The sequence below is a fragment of the Cetorhinus maximus genome, chromosome 2, assembly GCF_964194155.1.
Source record: "Cetorhinus maximus chromosome 2, sCetMax3.hap1.1, whole genome shotgun sequence".
Taxonomy (NCBI): Eukaryota; Metazoa; Chordata; class Chondrichthyes; order Lamniformes; family Cetorhinidae; genus Cetorhinus; species Cetorhinus maximus.
The window spans coordinates 164,082,880-164,088,879 of NC_135880.1; positions in this window are offsets into that span (position 1 = coordinate 164,082,880).

Sequence of the window (6,000 nt, forward strand, 5' to 3'; positions counted from 1 at the left end):
TAACCCCCAAAGGAGTAACTGCAGGATGGTGGGTGTGATTATTATAATCTTCTAAAATTCACTAGATTCTGAAAAGGTCTCAGTAGATTGAAAATCTGCAAATATAACATCTCTATTCAAGAAAGGAAAGAGACAGAAAGCAGGAAATACACACTAGTTAGCTGAACATCTATCATTGGGAAAATGCTACATTTCGGGTTGTGGGTATTGTTGGCTAAGCCAGCATTTATTGGCCATCACTAATTGCACTTGAGAAGGTGGTGGTGAGCTGCCTTCTTGAACTGCTGCAGTCTATGTGGTGTAGGTACATCCACAGTGGTGTTAGAAAGGGAGTTCCAGGGTTTTGACCCAGCGACAGTGAAGGAACGATGATATAAGTCAGGATGATGAGTGGCTTGGAGGGGAACTTGCAGGTGGTGGTGTTCCCATGTATCTGCTGCCCTTGTCCTTCTAGATGGCAGTGGTCATGTGTTTGGAAGGTGCTGTCTAAAGAGCCTTGGTGAGTTTCTGCAGTGCGTCTTGTAGATGGTACGCACTGCTGCTACTGTGTGTCGGTGGTGGAGGGAGTGAATGTTTATGAAAGGGGTACCAATCAAGCAGGCTGCTTTGTCCTGGGTGACGTCGAGCTTCTTGATTGTTGTTGGAGCTGCACTTATCCAGGCGAGTGGGGAGTATTCCATCACACTCCTGACTTGTGCCTTGTAGATGGTGGACAGGCTTTGGGAATTAGGAGGTGAGTTACTCGCTACAGGATTCCTAGCCCCTGACCTGCTCTTGTAGCCACAGTATTCATGTGGCTAGTCCAGTTCAGTTTCTGGTCGATGGTCACTCCCAGGATGTAGATAGTGGGGGGATTCAGTGATGGTAATGCAATTGAGTGTCAAGGGGCGATGGTTAGATACTCTCTTGTTTGAGATGGCCATTGCCTAGCCCTTGTGTGGCAGGAATGTTACTTGCCACTTGTCAACCCAAGCCTGGATATTGTCCAGGTCATGCTGCATTTGGACAAAGACTGCTTCGGTATCTGAGGAGCGCGAATGGTGCTGAAAATTGCAGAATCATCAGCTAAACAGAATCACAGAATCTTAACGGCATGGAAGGAGGCCATCCAGCCCATCATGTCTGCACCAGCTCTCCAAATGAGCATTATGACCTAATGCCATTGCCCGGCCGTTCCCCTACCCTTGCACATTGTTTCTATTCAAATAATCATCTAATGTCCTTTTGAATGCCTCGATTGAAACATCCCCACTTCTGACCTTATGATGGAGGGAAGGTCATTGGTGAAGTAGCTGAAGCTGCTTGGGCCTAGGACATTACCCTGAGGAACTCCTGCAGTGATGTCCTGGAGTTGAGATGACTGACCTCCAACAACCACAATCATCTTCCTTTGTGCCAGGTATGACTTCAATCAGTGGAGAGTTGTCCCCCTGATTCCCATTGACTCCAGTTTTGCTAGGGCTCCTTGATGCCACATTTGGTCAAATATGGCATTGATGTCAAGGGCAGTCACTCTCACCTCACCCGGGAGTTCAGCTCTTTTGTCCATATTTGAACCAAGGCTGTAATGAGATCAGGAGCTGAGTGGCCTTGGCTGAACCCAAACTGAGTGCCGGTGAGCAGGCTATTGCTAAGCAAGTGCTGCTTGATAGCACTGTTGATGACCCCTTCCATTACTTTACTGATAATGGAGTAGACTGATGGGGCGGTAATTGGCCAGGTTGGATTTGTCCTCCTTTTTGTGTACAGGACATACCTGGGCAATTTTCCACATTGCTGGGTAGATGCCACTGTTTTAGCTGTGCTGTAACAGCTTGGCTAGGCAAGTTCTGGAGCACAATTCTTCAATATTGTTGCCAGAATATTGTCAGGGTCCATAGCCTTTGCAGCATCCAATGCCTTCAGCTGTTTCTTGAAATCACGTGGAGTGAATCGAATTGGCTGAAGACTGGCATCTGTGATGCTGGGGACCTCTGGAGGAGGCTGAAATGGATCATCCATTCGACATTTCTGGCTGAAGATTGTAGCAAGTGCTTCAGCCTTATCTTTTGCACTGATGTGCTGGGCTCCCCCATCATTGAGGATGGGGATATTTGTGGAGCCTCCTCCTCCAGTGAGTTGTTTAATTGTCCACCACTATTCACAACTGTGGCAGGACTGTAGAGCTTAGATCTGATCCTTTTGTTGTGGGATCGCTTAGCTTTGTCTATCACTTGCTGCTTATACTGTTTGGCACACAAGTAGTCCTGTATTGTAGCATCACCAGATTAACACCTATTTTTAGGCATGCCTGGTGCTACTCCAGGCATGCCCTCCTGTACTCTTCATTGAACCAGGGTTGATCCCCTGGCTTGGTGGTAATGGTAGAGTGGATGATATGTCGGGCCAAGGGGTTACATATTGTGGTTGAATACAATTCTGCTGCTGCTGATGGCCCACAGCGCATCATGGATGCCCAGTCTTGAGTTGCTAGATCTGTTCGAAATCTATTCCATTTAGCATGGTGGTAGTGACACACAACACAATGGAGGGTATCCTCAATGTGAAGACAGGACTTCATCTCCACAATGACTATGCAGTGGTCACTACTACTCACACTCTCATGGATAGATGCATCTGCGGCAGGCAGGTTGGTGAGGATTAGGTCAAGAATGTTTTTCCCTTTTGCTGGTTCCCTCACCACCTGCCGCAGACCCAGTTTAGCAACTACGTCCTTTAGCACTCGGCCAGCTCAGTCAGTACTGGTACTACTGAGCCACCCTTGGTGATGGACATTGAAGTTCCCCGCCAGAGTACATTCTGTGCCCTTGCCACCTTCAGTGCTTCCTCCAAGTGGTGTTCAACATGGAGGAGTACTGATTCATCAGCTGAGGGGGTGTGGTATGTGGTAATCAGCAGGCAGTTTCCTTTCTGTGTTTAACCTGATGCCATGAGACTTCACGGGGCCTGGAGTTGATGTCGGGGACTCCAAGGCCACACCCCCCCCAACTGTATACCACTGTGCCGCTACCTCTGCTGGGTCTTTCCTGCTGGTGCGACAGGACATACCCAGAGATGGCAATGGTGGTGTCTGGGACATTGTCCCAGTAGAGGATATTTAGAAAATCGTAATTTAATCAGGCAGAGTCAACATGGTTTTATGAAAGTGAAATCGTGTTTGACCAACAGTAACAGTAGATATAGCATATTTGGATTTCCAGAAAGCATTTGATAAGGTGCTACATAAAAGGTTACTGCACAACATAAGAGCTCATGGTGTTAGGGGTAATATTTTGCATGGATAGAGGATTGGCTAACTAACAAGAAAGAGAGTTGGGATAAATGGGTCATTTTCAGGTTGGCAAACTGTAGCTAGTGGAATGCTGCAGGGATCAGTGCTGGAGTTTCAACTATTTACGATCTATCTTAATGACTTGGATGAAGGGTTAGACTATATTGTAGCCAAATTTGCTGACAATACAAATATAGGTAGGAAAGCAAGTTGTGAGGAGGATACAAAGAGTCTGCAAAGGGATAGAGATACGTTAAGTAAGTGGAAAAAAGTTGGCAGATGGTGTATCATGTGGGAAGATGTGAGGTTGTCTACTTTGGCAAGGAGAATAGAAAAGCAGAATATTATTTAAATGGAGAGAAACTGCAGAATGTCAAAGTGAACAGGCAAATGGAGGTTAAGGGATAGGTCAATAGAAGTTCAGTGGTAGACATTTAAAGGGATATTTCAGAATACACAGAATATGTACATTCCAATGAGAAAAAAATTCCAAGGGGAGGGTCCACCATCCGTGGTTAACTAAAAAAATTAAAGGTAGTATCAAACTTAAAGAAAAATTAAATGATTATGCAAAGACAGGTGGCAGGTCAGAAAATTAGAAAGAATGGGGGACCTGGGTGCGAATTCCACATGGCAGTTGGTGAAATTTGAATTCTATAAAAACCTGGAATTAAAAGTCTCATGATGACCATGAAGCCATTGCTGATTGTTGTAAAAACCCATCTGGTTCACTAATGTCCTTTAGGGAAGAAACACTGCTTACCTGGTCTGGCCTACATGTGACTCCAGACCCACAGCAATGTGGTTCACTCTTAAATGTCCTCTGAAAAAAAGGGCAATTTAGGGATGGGTAATAAATGCTGGCCAAGCCAGCGACACCCACATCCCATGAACATATAAATAAAATATAAACAACAGCAAAGAATGACAAAAAGTTTAATAAGGAGGGAAAATTAGAGTGTGAGAGAAAGCTAGCTAGAAACATAAATCCGGATAAGGGTGTGGGCCATCAGCAGCAGCAGAATTGTACTCAACCATAATCTGTAAACTCATGGCCTGGCATATCCCCCACTCTACTATTACCATCCCAAGCCAGGGGATCAACGATTCAATGAAGTGTGCAAGAGGGCATGCCAGGAGCAGCACCAGGCATACCTAAAAATGAGGTGTTAACCTGATGAAGCTACAACACAGGATTATTCAAGTGCCAAACAGCATAAGCAGCAAGTGATTGATAGAGATAAGTAATTCCACAGATCGGATCTAAGCTCTGCAGTCCTGCCGTATCCACTCGTGAATGGTGGTGGATAATTAAAGAACTCACTGGAGGAGGAGGCTCCACAAATTTCCCCATCCTCAATGATGGGGGAGCCCAGCACATCAGTGCAAAAGATAAGGCCGAAGCAATTGCAACAATCTTCAGCCAGAAGTGCAGAGTAGATAATCCATCTCGGCCTCTTCTGGAGGTCCCCAGCATCACAGATGCCAGTCTCCAGCCAATTCGATTTACTCCACATGATATCAAGAAATGGCTGAAGGCACGGGATACGGCAAATGCTAGGGCCCTGACAATTCTCCGGCAATAGTACTGAAGACTTGTGCTCCGAAACTTGCTGCGCCCCGAGCCAACCTGTTCCAGTACAGCTGCGCCAGGATCACTCAACTCCTGACCTCATTACAGCCTTGGCTCAAACATGGACAAAAGAGCTGAACTCCCAAGGTAAGGTGAGAATGACTGCTCTTGACATCAAGGCCGCATTTGACTGACTGTGGCATCAAGGAGCCCTAGCAAACTGAAGTCATTGGGAATCAGGGGGAAAACTCTCCACAGGTCAGAGTCATACCTAACACAAAGGAAGATGGTTGTGGTTGTTGGAGGTCAATCATCTCAGTTCCAGGACTGCAGGAGTTCCTCAGGGTAGTGGCTTAGGCCCAACCAACCATCTTCAGCTGCTTCATCAATGACCCTCCTTCCATCATATGGTCAGAAGTGGGGATGTTCGCTGATGGTTGCACAATGTTCAGCACCATTCGCAACTCCTCAGATACTGAAGCAGTCTATGCCCAAATGCAGCAAGACCTGGACAATATCCAGGCTTGGCTGACAAGTGATAAGTAACATCCGAGCCACACATTTGCCAGGCAATGACCATCTCCAACAAGTGAGAATCTACCCATCACCTCTTGACATGCAAAGGCATTACCATCTCTGAATCCCCCACTATCAACGTCCTGGGGGTTACCATTGACCAGAAACTAAACTGGACTAGCCATGTAAATACTGTGGCTACAAGAGCAGGTCAGAGGCTAGGAATCCTGAGGCGAGTAACTCACCTCCTGAGTCCTCAAAGTCTGTCCACAATCTACAAGGCACAAGTCAGGATTTTGATGGAATTCTTCCCACTTGCCTGGACGAGTGCAGCTCCAACAACACTCAAGAAGCTCGAAACCATCCAGGACAAAATAGCTTGCTTGATTGGCACCACATCTACAAACGTTCACTCCCTCCATCACTGATGCACAGCGACAGCAGTGTGTACCACCTACAAGCTGCACTGCAGGAATTCACCAAGGCTCCTTAGACAGCACCCTCCATATCCATGACAGCTACTATATAGAAAGACAAGGGCAGCAGACACAGGGGAACACCACCACCTGCAAGTTCCCCTCCAAGCCACTCATCATCTTGACTTGGAAAATATTACCCTTCTTCACTGTCACTGGATCAA